General features: G+C 41.0%; 1 long non-coding RNA gene across 1 annotated transcript; it reads right to left on the reverse strand.

The window, feature by feature from the left end:
- Window positions 1-696: 696 nt before the first annotated feature.
- On the reverse strand, window positions 697-13,344 carry LOC124863355. Its single transcript, XR_007037114.1, has 3 exons — window positions 13,025-13,344; window positions 4,047-4,415; window positions 697-2,790 (listed from the first exon to the last, which is right to left on the reverse strand). It is a non-coding gene; the product is annotated as an uncharacterized LOC124863355 (long non-coding RNA).
- Window positions 13,345-16,413: the final 3,069 nt, after the last annotated feature.

The raw sequence follows: 16,413 nt of genomic DNA on the forward strand, positions 1-16,413 counted from the left end.
GTAGGCAGAGAAATCAATGGGACCTTTAATTGCTGCGTGGAAGAAGCGGCAGAGACATTGCTCTCACACTCATGCACAGGCTGACACATGCACGGCGACAGGCAGGAAACGGCGCTGATGTGAGCGGAGTCTCCGGGGAGTGGCCTGGAGAATCCTCTAGGATGGGAATTTCCAGGGTTTAGCACACAGACACAGTTTCTGTCAAAGGGCCTTTTTGGATGAGCCCCGGCATCACATTCGCCCACTGTGAAATAGAGGGATTTGAATAATCTTGTTACACCCCATTACAATAACACTAATATGATCCAGTGCTTTGCAAAGAAGACTGAAATGAGGGAAATTTGACAATGAGACCACCCCACACTGTACCACTGCAAAGATATTTAAATTTCATTAACCCTTTTCACTCATGGGAATTTGAGTCAGGCTTATAAAAGTTTATATGAAGTTAAGTTTATATAAATTTAAGGTCGTCATGAGATTTCCACCTGTCACCATTTGCACCAAATACAAAAGCTTTGCAGCTTTAAAGCACCCGGATTTACTGTATGTAAAGTTCCACATATATGTTGGCTACCAGGTAAAGATGTGTACAAATAAACTATTTTGTTGAAGCAACACAGTTAGACACACACAAAAAAAGACATTTAAATTGAGTAGATTTATTCAATGGTGACACAATCCCATGTTTGAAAATAATAATTTAAAAAAGTCACTGGTGGCACAAATATTACTACCCCTGCTTTCAATGCTTTGTAAAACTATCTTCTGTAAATACGACAGAAGTCATGTTTCTCATTTCATTTCACAAGTGTGAAGCTTACACAGAGAGGGATCTTTCCTCTTTGCACAAACTCTCTAGATCATCCACAGTTCTGGGTCTTCTCTTCAAACCCTTTAGGTGTATATTTAACTTACTTTTGAACATTATCCTATTGATAGAACCAATGATGACCCATTTTCAGTTCTCTGGTAGAGTGGACCAGATTTTTATTAATAATGTGTAGACTTCATGATGCCATCGATTGTAAAAAACAGAATATTCACACCAAATCTGTGAAACACTTGTACCATGCCAGAGTCTGGTTTCTAGATGCCGGTGCGAACCGATCCCGGACCCTGGAACTGACCAGAGAACGTACCCGGGCACTGTTACAACTGCCGGTCTCGGCTTGGTTCGCTTGTAGTGTAAACCTGTGCTGTTCCCAGTGTACCATGCAATGTGATGTAAGAACAACGCATTTGACTAGAAGAACAAAAACATAGTGAGAGCGGGAATCTGAAGATGTAAGGGTTTGTAAATGTCTCGTGGGGCTACATAGAGTATTACAGTAGTGCAGGCACATATCTACATTTAAGCACAGAAGTAACAACAGAAACCCTGATGAGACGGACTTTCATCTTCGTACTTTTTTTCTTCTCGATCAGTGCAATACTGGAGTGATGCCGCCCACGAACAATTTCGTTGCAACTGCACGACATTAATTGGTCCAATCTAAAAATCTCTGCGTAATGGCGCACTGTGCCAAATGAAGGTGTGAACTTTCTCACTTCACCGATGCCTGGAATGATCCCTGGATTGGACCAGCAATGTGAATACATCCAAAGTTACCAGGACCTTTGGAAGAGAAACAGACCCACAGCATCACACATACTTCACATTGGGCATGTCTGCTTATCCAAACATTCTTCATTTGTTTCATGCCAAACCCACCTGAAGTGCTTGTTGCCCAAAAGCTCAATTTTGGTGTAACCTCACAACATCACACAGTCCCAATGTTAGCTTTGTTAACAATGGATTTTCATGGTGCCTTTCATCAACAACCATTTTTTCCTGCTGACAAATACACTAAAAGTAACAAAAAATTCTGAATGACTAAAACTATGATAAAATAAAAATTTCAACTAGTAAAAGTGAGACTAAATGTTGAAGGGGGTTAAAGGCCAGTAAAGTCTTGTTTTAGTCATGTATAAAGGTGGGATAAGTTTGGAAAATAGCCAGTGAGACTTAATCTTAAACAGTAGGAAGTGAATGAAATGATATATTTAGCAGTTACATGGAAAAAGTGTTCATATTTCATAAACTGTAAACATTGAATTTATTCTGATCAAACAAACCTAATTTTAATATTGCTTGTACAATTAAATTAAAAAACCCTGGACATTTTAGCTTTTGAAAGGATAAATGTTATCATGATGTTTCAGATTGTTACATTTTATTTACATTGTTTAATTTTTTGATCAATGTGTGTATTCTGTATACAATTCCACTTGAAAAAGTAACATTTTATAAAGGTTGGCTCAAATAACAAGTAAATCACTCTCTCTTTGTAACTTTAATTCCATTTCCTCCTGGATAAATATTTCACACAGGTATGAAGAACTGATTTTCCTTAAAGATGTAACATACACTCCAAATCCATTCCTCCATGAGCTTATAGTTTAGTCTGCTACATTTATTATAAATGTACTTGACTAAAACTAAAAGACAACAAATAATAAAACATGACTAAAACAACTATTTTTCAAAATAGGATGTCTAAAGCTGAAACAAAAATGTGCTGCTAAAATGAAACCTGGTGAGTTGAAATAACTGGTTGATGTATAGATGGCGTCTGATGGTTGTTACTTGATGACCCCACGATGCCAGTGAGCCGCAGTTCTCTGATGAACCCTGGGTCGGCCTCCAGCCTCTTTTAACACAATTCCAGTTGGTTTAGACTTTTTATTTATTGCTGTAGATATGGGTCAGCTGAGGTGAGTAGCTATTCCATGCAGTCATTTCCTGACCTGTGGAGATCAACACATATTTGCCTTACTTAACTAACATGTTCTCTTGTCTTGTCAACTTTAAAGAGTAGCTAAAAGAAATTGGCCTCTTTGCTTTGTCATATTTCAATCCTCAGGAATCAGAAGGTTGTGGAGACTGAATCAGAGACTCCTAGAAACTCTGGACAATTGTTAGTTACCTTTAAATGGGCTGAACTTACACAGCACTTTTTCAGTCATACCAACCACTAAAAGCAATTGGTTGGCAACTTGAGGTTAAGTGCCTTGCCCAGGGGTACATTGACATGTAGCAGGAGATGGCTGGAATTGAACCCTCAGCTTTCAGATTGCAAGATGCCCACTCTCCCCACTTAGCCACAGTCACCTGAAAGAGTCTCAAGTTCTGTTTCAGGTTACTTTATTTGCTTTGGGGTACCAATATTTGTGCCACAGGGGATTTTGTTAAAACATGTTTTCTTCTGATCTTGGGATTATTCACCACTTAAGAAATTTATTCAAATGAAAAGGAATTTATTTTTTCTATTTGTAGGATTTCCTGCACATCTTTACCCAAGGGGGGGCATAAATGTATCCAGCATAGATATTTGCTGCTGGGATGTTTTCCTTATTTTCGTTTCTAAAGCTCGAATGAAAGGCTCACATTTTTTGTTGAGTGAAAGATTCTTTTTATTTTGTAAGAAAATCTCAGTCAGAGGAAAAATATTTCCCCCTAAACTGAACAAGTACCTGAGAGAGGTATTAAAACACACAGTCTGACTAAATGTACCTGCAGCTATGTGTTACCATCTACCTCTGGACTCAGACAAGCCTTTTCTCACAGATATCACATGTGTTCTGCATGCCGCTGACTGCTAGTCAGTCCCCTTGTCCCTGTTTCTCTTTCTCTTCCAGGCAGTCTGAAGAAACAGCTGAAAGTAGACTGAGATTTATCTGCTCCCATCTAAATGTGCTCCTGCCCATGCCCCTACCTGCCCGCCAGCCTGTTTGCCCGCCTGTCTCCCCCGCCAGCCTGTCTGGATATTGGATTTGCTCTTTGACTGTGACCTTATACGCGATGAGCCACAGGATCCAGTGCGACTGCTTGGACCCTCTGTCCTGTCGTGCAGAGTCATGTCTTGCTGCCCTCCTCCCCCCACTGCCACCATGTGCACTTATTGGATTCTCCCTCTTCTCTTGCACTCTGATAAGGGCATCTGTCAAGCGGATGAACAATCAGAGCTAAAAAGGTGTGTGATGCACGCTTGGAAGGAGCTTACTTCCTGCAGAGAGGCAGAGAGGAGGATGCTGTATAGAGGAAGAGGAAGGACTGAGGGGGAGGAAGAAGAGGGGACAACAAGCAGGACTTTGGGTGAGGATTACCACAACCACTGCAGCTGTCCACATCAGGGTGAAAACACATCTGATGAAGATGGCTTCCGCTCAGCTACGCGTATTCTCAAGCAATAACATCGACATCTGTATTATCAACCCAAGAATACCCGTGGTCGAGACGGGAGCAAGCGGTCACTCCCCTCCACCTTCTCTCCTGCCTCCCATCCCCCTCATCCTCCGCTCGACGGCGTGCAGCAGGAGAGAGCTGGAGGGGAAGGGTGGGGATTTCACGAGCTGCTCAAACCGCCCAGGTTCTGCAAGAAAGAAGCAGAGAGATAACAAATCATCTGGGACTGCCTCATCAATAAATAAGGCCTGAAGGTAATGTTCTTTAGATTGAATGTTAATTGCAAAAAAAAAGGCAGAAAATTCCAAAACTGCTGTTTTTAAAATGCCGGATTGTGTACAACGTGAAAAAATGACATTGCACTGCAACAATGTGGGAAATTTTTATGCTTCAGAGATTAAATTACAGTTTTTCTTTTTTCTTGCCAGACGATGCAACCCATCCTGCTTTATCTCTTTAAAGTCAAGCACTACCAATTCATCACTATGGAAACATCGCTCATCTTTATCTGTAGATGCAACCTAGCAGTGGTGGTTCTGGCAAGTGCCCCTCCCTCTCCAACCTCGAAGGACTAGAATAAAATATAAGAAAATAATTACAGTTTCATCACTTTCAAACTGTATTTTTTAAAGGAATCCCTGTACAGTGAAGAATTATCCAGTCCCAGATTGATAATTTGAACTACTGAATTTTAGATGTTAATCTACACCTGTTCAAAATACAGTAAAAAAGCCCTTTCATTTAGTGCTGATTTCAAAGCGATGAATCAGATACCAATTTTTAAGCAATTAGTCATTACACACTCTCCCCATTGGGTGGACATTCAAAAAGAACCACTTCATTGTTCAGGGCACAATTTACAAATGATTTGTGCTGCCCCCCTAGGCTTTGCCGCCCTTTGGTGGGGGCTACAGTATATTGTTCATAGTAAAATATATTATGCCATTTTAAAAATCACCAATACAGCTTAATTATATTAAAGTTCCGTTTAGTTTATTAGTTTGAATTTGAGATGCACTGAGATACAAATGTGATTTTGAGTTTGCCCTATCCTGACTGGTGGCCAGCCAGTTAGAATCTGAAAAATGTGATTGTTTTCCAGACATAGCCAAACTTTCAGCAGATAACAGGAAGGCTGATAGTAATATTATTTTCAACTTTGAAACTCTTTCTCTGATGGAACACGCCGGGTTTGAAAATGTTGGTACCATTTTGGAAATTTTACATTTAAAGTAAGAAAATTGTAATTCGACCACAAAACTCTGTTCAGTGCATCTACATCGAGCCTAATTGGTGCAAACGGCTCTTTTATTTTGGCAGCTGTTGGTGTAGATTCTGCCAAACTCTCTACTGGCTCTTTTCTCCTGCAACACAGACTGGATCTGCAGTCAGCAGCAGGCAAGCAACAACGTACAAGAGAGAGTGAGTGAGAGAGAGAGAGAGAGGATGTGATGGACTGTCGTGCTCACACAAATAGTCGTTTTGTCACCGCACACCAGGGTGCAATACAGTTAGTTTTCCCTCAGTTTTCTCTTCTTTCTTTTGCTCAGTACTCACAACCCCTGGCTGAGTCTGGGTGTGGAAGCGGGAGATGTGAGCTTTAGCCACCCCTGTCCCCGTGTTTATCAGCGAGCACCACAGTTGCACGCATACAACTGATGGGGGTGGGGTGAGGAGGGTAAGGGCAGCCCCCAAAGTGCTGTGGAGAAAATGTCATGGAACAAAAAGAAGAGGATGTGGGAGATAAGAGAGAAGAAATGGATAGTAAGTGTGTGTGGTGGGGGGGTTGGTTGGAGGGTGGGGGGTATCAGCTGGGTTCGGACTGTCATTCAGCAACATGATTGGCTATGTCAGGGAGAGATAAGCAGCCCTCACATCCCTCTTCCCTTGCATCTTCAAGGCTCCTGGAATCAAACTGTGGAGAACACTGCTGGCACGCATGTCTGCGCTGAAAAGAAACTACATGAAAAGGAGTGATTCCTGCTATTATTCTAAACACCTCTGCATGTGAAATACCACACTTTTTCAAAGGCTGTTTGGTGGAGAGAAGAGGAGGAGGGGTTTGAGGAAGGGGATGGAAGTGCGGAAAGACGTGTGGCATGTTATAGGGTTCTTCATTGGTGGTTGAATCCTGGTAGAGCCCTTTGTGGATGTGCCGAGCCCTGAGGATCTGAAATCCCTGTCTTTACAACTATTCCTTTTTCCTCCCCTGACTGCAAGCTCTCACATTAGACAGCATTAAGGCAGGGGCAAGATGGAGCAAGGAAGAGCAACTCCCAAATCATCTCAGTCCCTGCAGGACCTTCCATCTTTGAGCTCTTAACAGTCCCATAGGTCCCAACAAACCCTGCTGACCACTTCCCATGCGTCAACGTAATCCTTTACCCATTACTATAAGCCCCAACACTCTGTATAGATCTGCAGGATTATAAAATAGGTAGGTATTATAAGGTATTACTTGGAATTAGTTGAGCTTAAACCCTCCCATCTGATGACTGCCTGGCAAAAGCATGAATTCTGTTCATACAAGAAGCGATGAGACTCGGAGGATGATGTAAAGACATGGATCAAAGATCCTTTAAAAAGCGCCATAGCGGGGCCTGACATATTGAGGATTGATTGAGCAGATCTGAGTGTGCGTCAAGATAAGAGCGAGTGTGTTTCAACGCGGAGGCCCGATGAGGATATGGAGGAAAAAAAATCACACGTGCCAGGCCTTCGTCTAAGATTCAGACAGACTGTCTACATGCACAGGATGCACAGGCAGGCAGGCATCACCAGCAGTCTCTGCTATGCTCCCAAACAGCTCCCCGCCATGCACCGCATCAATTATTCAGCATATTTATCTATGCAATTTGACGGCCTCTCCCCTCCGAAGCTCAGAACAAATTGCGGAAGCGGCTAATATCGCCCGAGGCTCTGTGGCTCGAATCACTGCGCTTGCGGACCCAGGAGGCCGAGTACAAGAGGCTGTAAACAATCACTTGACACTCGCCACTCTATATGTATCTTCTTTTTCCTGATTTGTGGGGCCTAATGGAAGCTGTGAGCTCACTCACACCTCCTCTTTGGAGCCTTTGTTGCGAGAGACCTGTGGAGCTTTTTACAGCAAATCTAAATAAGTATCCCTTCCCCCATTAATATACATATGCGCACATACAGAAACACACATACACACACCTCTCCTCATTTCTTCCCTCCAAACCACCATTTAGCATGACACACACTGAGGAGCCAGGGTAGCCAATTATCAAACAGATGTCAATGTATGCCTTACAATACTAAGGGGAGCCCAATTACCACACAGATGTTTTGTTTTCCTACTTTTTTCCACCAACATCCACTCTGTTCAAGGCTCTCTAAGGATGCCCCCACACTCCAAAACACACACCCTCCGCACTAACGAAGATGCGCTCACTTATTCTTTCATGATCCAAACAGAAGATACCCTCTGACCAATGAAAATCCATGAACAAACTTTTTTTAATTTCCATTTAAAACAATAGCTGAGGAATGAGGTTCTGCTGTTAATGTTTTACTGGCAGTAGAAACTCTGCGTTTTTGTTTAGAATAATGGTGCATTCTCTTTGTCTTCAGAGTCAGATTTTAGTTCCTAGTCAGAAATGGCCTGAAGTTGCTGAATAGCCTGAGTTTGGCATTCAATATGGCTGCATCATATATAAAACCTAATTAAAGTCGCATGTATAAACTATTTATTGGCACTTCTGCCTGTTGGTAAATGCAAACCGAACACACCATAAATTCAGAAACACAAACTGAGAAATTAACTATTTTTCATTTGATTTAGCTTTTATTTTAAATTTTTCTAGTTTAAAAATTCTTTTTTTTTGTTATCGTACTTTTGTTTGACTGTGTTTTTCATGGCAGCTAACCATTCAAAACAGGAATCAGAAAAACAAAGAAATGAAAAATAAAGTTATCAGAAAATGATATACAGTCATATTCCATAAACTAGAGTATGTCTTCATACCTTTTGAAAGTAATAACATTCAACCAGGTATTAAACATACTTTTCATTAAGCCCACATATCTGTATTATATTGTTTTCATTAGATGCCAACAGAAAATTATCATAATGAACAGAAATAAAGGCTTGAAAACATCAGTCCGTGTGTTATTAATCTATATAATGTGTTTCAATTAGTGAACTGAGTGAAATAAATTATTTTTATGACATTATTCTAATTTTTTGAAAATAACTATAATTAAATGAACTTGTAGTTAAGCATTGTCTTACCATATATCTTAATAATACATAAAAATACCTAAATAGAAAGAAAAGTGAACTGAAGCAAAATAGTTTGTTTGAGTAATGTGGTGGTAGTGGGAGGGGAAATGACAACATGTAGTCATTTAAATTGACCTTGAGACATAAATAATTCTCTTGGTGTCTTCATTTTGTATGAATCCAGATGAGTTGGTCCCGGATGCTGAAGCTAATTACTAGTGTGATAGGGGAACTCAAAAAAGGGGACTTCTATCATCTTAAAACAACGTCAGTCCCAAACATTAAGGCTTTTTCTGCTAATGCTGTTTTATGAACCTTTAAACCATTGTCACATTTGGGTGGATATTTACACAGAAATATTGGCATTGGAGCCCTTCCATTTCATAATCATATACCTAAAAGATGGTATAAGACTTTTATTGCCCAATTATGTAGTAAAATGTCCTCCAACAGTTTTTTGTTTCACATGCAATTTTTTACTCTAATGAGATATGATGGATCAGAATCCCTCAAGAAAAATTATGAGTTTCCTTTTGTTGGTAGATATTATGCAGTAGAGTCACATAACCACATTTTCGTAAAGTACGCTTTGAGGACATTTTAGAAAATGAATGGAAATTATCAACCTGGGAGGTTTGGACAGATGCATAGTTGGTACGAAATGTCCCACAGCAGACATCCACATTTCAGATCCTACAAAGATTGGGTATGAAACAACCAAAACTGCAAAGGTACCAAAAAACAAAAGGATTACATGACCAGCAGCCTTGTTTTGTAACTGTGGGTGTGATCAATGTTCTAATTAGCTGGATCCAGTCACCATCTTTGTCTCTTTGTAACTGCTGTGGCCTTTAGTCAGGGTATTCAGTCCTGTATTAGAAAGGTTACCTAAGATTCAGTCTTTTATACAGTAAATCTAATGTGACATAGCAAGGAAACCAGACCCACCACATTGTTTACCTAAGCTGTCAGGAAAGGAAACAAAAATGAGAAAATAAAAGGTACATAAAACAATTTTAGCACAAACTCCTATGATGTTTGTTGATGTTATAGATGTTTTAAAATGGCAGAAGCCCACCTTGGTTTTGGCTTCTCTTGGACAAGCCTCAGCCTCAGGGACCAACTATTCTGGATTTAAATTGAATTTAAGACAGTTGTCTGCTGGAGTTAATAACTGCTTTGAACTTTTTAACAGAACTTCTGAACTATTCCTTTAGTAAGGTTGAGCAGGCTATTTTTTATTTGACACTAGACATTCTAAGCCCAGGTCTGGTTATTCCATTTGATCAACCCCAACCATTTTTCAGACATGTTTAGATGTCTTTCTGTGAACTTCTTTTTACCTTTCATTTATCACCCATTTTTTTACATTGTATACACAAAAGGCAACATCACCTTTTCTATGTCTATTCAATGAAAATTTGCTCAAGGGGGATGGGGATGTCAATCAACAGGGTGGACATAGGGGCGCGTGTGTTAGCAACGGGTGGTGGGTAGCAGCAGCAGCCGCAGGAGCAGGAGAAGGAGGAGTGCCATGGATCAGAACCAAGGACAGCTCCCGGTGGACATTCATGTACTGCTTTACCACGTTACTAAATAGAAGTCTCTTCTGTGCATACACAAACACACACTCATTCTTTGCACTAACACACACACATTTTAGTGAGTGTACAAAAAGAAATGGTCAAAATCAAATGCATCAGACCACACACATACACAGAAGCATGATTATTGTGTAGGCTCTAACAACAATTTAGTAATCAGCTATTAGCTCAGTCCCATTTCCCCTCTTCATCCATCTCCACTAATGGATTCCCAAGGCTTCAACCAATCTTTGTGTATTTCCTCCCCCTCCTCCTCCTCTCCCTCCCTCTGCTTCTCTTTCTAGGGGGACAGCAGAGAGCCTTAAAGAGGGAGAAAGCCCACATGAAACTGAGGAGATAGAGAACTTTACGTCTCTCTCTCTCTCGGCTGCTTGATCAATAGGAATTTAATGGACAAGGATTGAGTTCGAGGAGTTCATGTTTGCCAAAGTGCCTGAAGGGCTGAACACATGCACGCTGCAAAGCAGGCATGGAGGCTCATGCACAAACACACACACACACACACACACACGCACACACACACACACACACACACACACATTAAATTTCATGTACTTTTCCCATGGCACACACACAAACATGCTAGTGCACCTCATGCTGCCAAATGCTCTCACACAAAACACAAGCTGTGAAAAAAAAGCTACCAGCTGAATTGCAAATGCTGTAAAGTCAATGGATTATAAGATTCAGGCTGAGTTTGCTCTGATACAGACTGAAACCGTGATGCACTGATTATTGAATTACAGAGAGAGAGAGAGAGAGAGCAAGAGAGAGGGAGAGAGAGACAGAATGAGAGAGAGAGAGAGCGAGAGAGAGAGAGAGAGAGAGAGTTTGTGTAAGGGTGGGGTTGGGGGGATCTGGATGCAGGAGAAAGCTTGAATATTTCATTGATAAGAGGCTAAAAAAGCAATCAATTAAAGAGCATTGAGTTAAAGAGCTGTGTATTTCCCTACAAAGAAGCAGGCGTTTGGACTTGTGCTACAAACATGAAAGTGAATGCCAAAGGAAGGCCTGGAGAGCCTGACTGGACATCCACAAACAGCTACGACTGGTGTCAGGGTTGCTATAATAATGTTTGATAAAACACTTTCTCTGGGGAATTCTACACTCCAAAAGAAACAAAAAACAGGAACTGCTTGTGAATCAAATGTGAAGATTAGTGAAATATTAACAAATTTCTCAAAAGGTGGCCTGTAAACCGTTTCCCTGACAACTGCAGCTAAGGTGAGCCGTTCATCTGCAACGACTGCCTCAGGGTTAAGAAGCTCTGCCAGTTTGAGGTTAGCATCAGCGCTGTTGATAAACTATTCAAAACTAGACACAAACTTAAATTTTTGCCCCAGTACAGAAACTTTATCAACCACAAGTCGAATGATGCTCCCTAACTGTTACTAAGGTGACATCAATTTCAGAATAACACAACCCATATAAGCACAATCGCCTTGCTTTTCTCTGCTGGTTACCACTCACAATGTATGAGAACAGCTAATGACTGACTGGACCAACCTCTTCAGTTAAATTCTAATCAAAAAGCTTTAAGTAGGATTAGTAGGATATATTCATTATTAAACATTTAATTAAAAACCCGAAATTGCTCATGTGTGAATGATTTTAATAGTTTAATATTTATTACCCATCAAAATTCCTTTTTTTTTTTGTCATTTTGTCTGTATGTAATGCATAATAATTGCTTTGTGATCGATGCACAAGCAACAATAGCAATTAACTTTTTTAATCTAATGCTAAAGTCAAACTAGCAAGCTGATATTAACCCTGAAGCATTCGCTGTCAATGAATGACACGTCTTAGCTGTGGTTGTCAGGGAAACGTTTAACATGCCACCAGAAGCTCATTAATTCACCAGCATTTTATGCCTTATTCACAAAATCAATTGTTATTTTTGGTTCTTGTGAACACATGAATAAGCAAAGCAATCCTAACAATTCCTTTGAATTAAACTGATTGATTTTAGTAACTAAATGTTAAAACTTGATTGGAAATTTTCCCACCCTATCCAAGTGCTTTTAGCCATCAAATTTACAAAATTCTTAACCAGAAATATTTATTAAAATCCACCCAAATAAAATGTGTGTACATTTTTACAGCTTTTACAGGGGGTGGGGGTCGGAGGTTACATTCTAACAGTATGTTTCATCAGTGAATACATATAAATATCAGCCTTACCATCTGCTGCTGGACACCACCACACACGACGTATCACAATAAGCTACCCGTTGACAGAACCAGCATCTTCAGTTAAATTCTAATCCAAATATTCAGGTAGGATTTGTTGCAGACATTAAGTGGTTTTTTTTGTTAGAATTTACATGAATATTACATTTACAATACATTTGAATGATTTTAATGACTAATATTCAACACCCTCCAAAATTCCTTTTTATAGGGTAATCCCTCTTTATTCGTGGAATTCAGCCTATTGAAACTGAAACTATCAAGTCACTCCCATCTGCAGCGGAGCGCACAAGCCGCTGCAAATGTTAAGCAACAAGCGTTCAACTCTTTTATCCGACACAAGTCTCGCATGGATGGGGAGGAGGAGGGGGGGGGGGATGCGCAGGAACAAGTTGGGAAATAGTACGGGGAAAAAAACATTGAATGAATGGATAAAGAGAATGGAAAATAGAAGACTTTGCCATGACACCGCTCATCTGACTCGACTCTGGCGCTGTCTTCTTCCTTCCGGCTCTCTGTGTGGATTCTACCAGCGATGATCCAACATTTGAATAAAGCCATCCCCGTGACAGGACTGACAGCTCTCCGCTGTGCGCTACGCTGGAGCCATATTGGCCCCACGTTTGCGCCTGTGGATTAATTTGGCTCCACAGCAGTCAAGTGAAACGGACTGCGGTCAGAGCGGCAGCAGGAGCTTCATCAGCAGCATCATCATCATCTTCATCTCTGGAGGACTGATTCCATACTCACCCCATTGTTGGTGGAAGTCTGTCAGTTCGTCTTCGCGCAACTCAAGTCGACGGCGGCGTGTTGGCAGTATCTGGAAATCACACTGAACAGAGAAAAGGAGAGAGAGAAAGAGAGAGAGAAAAAGAGGGGAAACGCCCCCCTCTCTAACTCTCTTTTTTTGCTTTCTATCCTCTAAAAGGAGAAAACAAAAGAAAAAGAAAAAGAGCATTCTTTTTTGCCCTGCGATAAAAAAGAAAGTGAAGAGATAACAATAGGTATACTTAAAAAAAATCCGAGAGGTAGGTATACTCTCCACCCTTTATCCTCCCTTTAGATCCTGGATTCACTAGCTCTGCTCTGCGCTCACCTCACCCCCTTCTGTCTCTTTCTCTCCCTCTCTCTCTTCTCTGTCCTCCCATTGTTGCGAATCAAGCGTGGTCAAAGGGGCGCGGCGGCGGCGGCTCGGAGGAGAAATGGATGAAGCCTCCCTCCCCTCACACACCACGGTGGAGGGGATGCGCACTGATCAGGATGTGGAGACAGTTCAGACACTGGCACAGCTTCTGGGCGTTGGTCTGATAAAAATAATAGTAATAATACAAAAAACAGAAGTCTTAAGTTTGAGATACACACTGATTAAACGCACAGTTCGAAAATATCCAATAAAATCAGGGGAACAATTTGCATACATTTTATGAAATTACATTTTTCCAATGAGGTTTTATGGTAATCTAACTGATTAAAGACACAAATAAATCAGTTAAAATGTCCAAGCAATTTGTAAAATGTTGCTACTTTCTGAACTACAGGGGTTGGACAATGAAACTGAAACACCTGGGTTTAGGCCTCAATAATTTACTGAAACTGAAACACCTGTCATTTTAGTGTGGGAGGTTTTATGGCTAAATTGGACCAGCCTGGTAGCCAGTCTTCATTGATTGCACATTACACCAGTAAGAGCAGAGTGTGAAGGTTCAATTAGCAGGGTAAGAGCACAGTTTTACTCAAAATATTGAAATGTACACAACATTATGGGTGACATACCAGAGTTCAAAAGAGGACAAATTGTTGGTGCACGTCTTGCTGGCGCATCTGTGACCAAGACAGCAAGTCTTTGTGATGTATCAAGAGCCACGGTATCCAGGGTAATGTCAGCATACCACCAAGAAGGACGAACCACATCCAACAGGATTAACTGTGGACCCAAGAGGAAGCTGTCTGAAAGGGATGTTCGGGTGCTAACCCAGATTGTATCCAAAAAACATAAAACCACGGCTGCCCAAATCACGGCAGAATTAAATGTGCACCTCAACTCTCCTGTTTCCACCAGAACTGTCTGTCGGGAGCTCCACAGGGTCAATATACACGGCCGGGCTGCTATAGCCAAACCTTTGGTCACTCATGCCAATGCCAAACGTCGGTTTCAATGGTGCAAGGAGCGCAAATCTTGGGCTGTGGACAATGTGAAACATGTATTGTTCTCTGATGAGTCCACCTTTACTGTTTTCCTCACATCCAGGAGAGTTATGGTGTGGAGAAGCCCCAAAGAAGTGTACCACCCAGACTGTTGCATGCCCAGAGTGAAGCATGGGGGTGGATCAGTGATGGTTTGGGCTGCCATATCATGGCATTCCCTTGGCCCAGTACTTGTGCTAGATGGGCGCGTCACAGCCAAGGACTACCGAACCATTCTTGAGGACCATGTGCATCCAATGGTTCAAACATTGTATCCTGAAGGCGGTGCCGTGTATCAGGATGACAATGCACCAATACACACAACAAGACTGGTGAAAGATTGGTTTGATGAACATGAAAGTGAAGTTGAACATCTCCCATGGCCTGCACAGTCACCCGATCTAAATATTATTGAGCCACTTTGGGGTGTTTTGGAGGAGCGAGTCAGGAAACGTTTTCCTCCACCAGTATCACATAGTGACCTGGCCACTATCCTGCAAGAAGAATGGCTTAAAATCCCTCTGACCACTGTGCAGGACTTGTATATGTCATTCCCAAGACGAATTGACGCTGTATTGGCCGCAAAAGGAGGCCCTACACCATACTAATAAATTATTTTGGTCTAAACCCACGTGTTTCAGTTTCATTGTCCAACCCCTGTATGTAACCCATAGACAATCCCTAATAAGGCCTATTTTCACCCCATTCCAACAAGGGCCCTATATGTAAATGCTGTCTGGGTTGGCATGTAAACATTTTCTCTGATAAACACAACAAAGATGTGCCATCATTGGAGGAACTGCTTTCCTCCAACGATGATTGAAGATAAACATGAAACTTCAAAAAATTACTGGCTTTATAACCTTGGTGTGCTTAAATGGTCTTGTCTGAATATCTGTTAACATGTCAAAGTATCTTTTATACATCAATTCATTCATTCACCTTCTATACCGCTTATTCCAGAGCGGTTCAAGGGGGAGCTGGTGCCTATCTCCAGCAGTCTACGAGCGAGAGGCAGGGAACACCCTGGACAGGTCGCCAATCCATCATAGGGCAACACAGAGACATACAGGACAAACAACCATGCAGACACCCTTTCACACCTAAGGGCAATTTATAGAAACCAATTAACCTAACAGTCATGTTTTTTTTGTTTTTTTTTATACAAGTAATCTTATTTTGCTGAATAGAAGTTCAGAAAATCCATGATTAACATAACTTTAGTGATTCATATGTTAAACTTTGAAATGCAAATCTTTGTTTTTATTCAACAGATTGAATACATGTTTGAAAACTTGAATGTGAAACAGCTTGAGTCTTGAGACATATATATATATATATATATATTTATATAATCAAGGATAGTTTGCTTTATATTCTAGGTCTCTCCCTAAGTATAAAGAATTTAGAAATAATAGTAGAAAACATATTTCGTTCTAGCTGTCTAGCTGAGAGTGGCTTGCTGTTTTACCAGGTATGATTGGCTGATCAAGCCCTCATGATGACTTTGTGCTTGGCAGCAGAGAACTGGCAAAAAGCCTTGTCCAGCCAAATCAGAACCAAGTATGATAAAAAAAGATTAATGTTTTCATTTGAATCAATTTCTGTGTGAACTTCCTGCAATGATTGTTTTTATTCTTGCCCAACTCTGTTCCAAATTCAAAGTAAGGATCCACCCAGGACATTTAAAACCAACAAAAACAGAACTAACTGCCTTCAGACGAATTAATCGTTAAGCTGGAATGTCAGCTTTTGTGCTGAGATACCTCAGTCAGTCGTGCCGAGAAACAGGACTGTGGGAGCCGCATGTACCAAAGCCTAAGTAAGTTCTGGGAGTGACCCGACAGCCTGATTCTGGTCCACAAAATAGGCGCTGTCTTTTCTGTTCAATAATGACTGGCATGAGAAGCAAATGAATCAAAGGTAATTGTGAAACTTCAAGTTCCTTTCCGAAG

The sequence above is a fragment of the Girardinichthys multiradiatus genome, chromosome X (genome assembly GCF_021462225.1).
Source record: "Girardinichthys multiradiatus isolate DD_20200921_A chromosome X, DD_fGirMul_XY1, whole genome shotgun sequence".
NCBI lineage: Eukaryota > Metazoa > Chordata > Actinopteri > Cyprinodontiformes > Goodeidae > Girardinichthys > Girardinichthys multiradiatus.